We start from the raw sequence: 1,520 nt of genomic DNA, 5'->3' as shown, positions 1-1,520 counted from the left end.
TTGTATTGCATATATACCTAGAAGTGGAATTTCTAGATCTTATAATAACTCTATGTTTCATACTTTGTTGCTGCTCCATTTCACAATCTCACCAGCAGTGAATGAAGTTTCCAGTTTCTCCTTGTCTTCATGGACACTTGTTATACTCTGGCTCTGTTATTTTAGCTATCCTACTGGGTGTGAAGTGGCATCACATTCTTGTTTTGATTTTATTTCCCTAATAACTAATGATGGTGAGGATCTTTTCATGTGCCTATTGACCATTTGTAGAGCATTGGGAAAATGTCCACTTAGGTCCTTTTCCTGTATATGTGTGTGTGTGTATATATATATATATATACACACACACACATATATATATATATATATATTGCTCAGGTATCTACCCCTCTAGTAATGAAACTCTGGGATATTGCAGATTTCCTCTATTGACTAATATTGTCTCTGTAGATTTCCAATAATTCACTTCTTAGCCTTCAGTAGCCCGAAGTCTTGGAGGAACTTGATATATATATATCAAGATATATATATATGATATATATATGATTTAAATAGTAAATAATAATAAAAAAATAAATAGTAAATATATATATACACACACACGCTATTTTGTTTTTGTACCATCCTTTGTGCAACCTTTTCTTTCTTTTTGTTTTTCATATGGAACACTTCATAAATTTGCATGTCATCCATAAGCAGACCATGCTAATCATCTATGTATGATTTCAATCTTAGTATATATACTGCCAAAATGAGCACTTTTTCTCTTTCTTTATGCTGCCCTTTGAATTATAACATTTAAAAATTTTGATGAAGTTCAGTTAGCCTATTTTTATTTTGACACTTGTCCTTTAAATGTCCTATTGAAAAAACAATCTATTGACCAATTTTTTTTCCTGATATTATTTCATTGAATAGATTGTTCATTCCTTTGGTTTGTTTCTCTAAGCCTTCCTCAATCCCAATAATTCTTAAATTTGGCCTTTTCATGATATCCCACCATTCTTGTGATTCTGTTCATGATTTCTTACCATCTTCTCTGTTTGATCAACTTTGTTTTCAATATTAAATATTTTGTCTTTGATATCTGAGGTTCTGTCTTCCAGGTGTTCTATCCTATTGGTTATGCTTTTTATGGAGTTTTTAATTTGGTTTATTGTTTCCTTCATTTCAAGGATTTCTGTTTGTTTTTTTTTTTCAGTATCTCTAAATCTTTATTGAAATGATCTTTTGCTTCCTGTATTTGCTCTTTTAACTGTTGATTGGTGCGATCATTTAATGCCTGCATTTGCTCTTTCATCTCATCATTTGTTTCTCTGATCATTTTATTTATGTACATTCTGAACTCCCTTTCTGACATTTCTTCTGCCATGCTGTCATTGGATTTTATTGCTATATCGTCTAGGTTTGTTTGGGACATTTTCTTCCCTTGTTTTCTCATATTGCTCAGGTATCTACCCCTCTAGTAGTGAAACTCTGGGATATTGCAGATTTCTTCTATTGACTAATATTGTCTCTGT

At 31.5% G+C, this 1,520-nt stretch overlaps 1 non-coding gene across 1 annotated transcript; it reads right to left on the bottom strand.

Annotated features, from left to right (window-relative positions):
* Positions 1–654: 654 nt before the first annotated feature.
* LOC124989802 (U6 spliceosomal RNA) lies at positions 655–759 on the bottom strand. Its single transcript, XR_007109625.1, has one exon. It is a non-coding gene; the product is annotated as a U6 spliceosomal RNA (small nuclear RNA).
* Positions 760–1,520: the final 761 nt, after the last annotated feature.

This window comes from Sciurus carolinensis, chromosome 7 (assembly GCF_902686445.1).
Source record: "Sciurus carolinensis chromosome 7, mSciCar1.2, whole genome shotgun sequence".
NCBI lineage: Eukaryota > Metazoa > Chordata > Mammalia > Rodentia > Sciuridae > Sciurus > Sciurus carolinensis.
The sequence above is the reverse complement of the archived record's forward strand: the minus strand, read 5'-3'. Positions and strand labels throughout refer to the sequence as shown.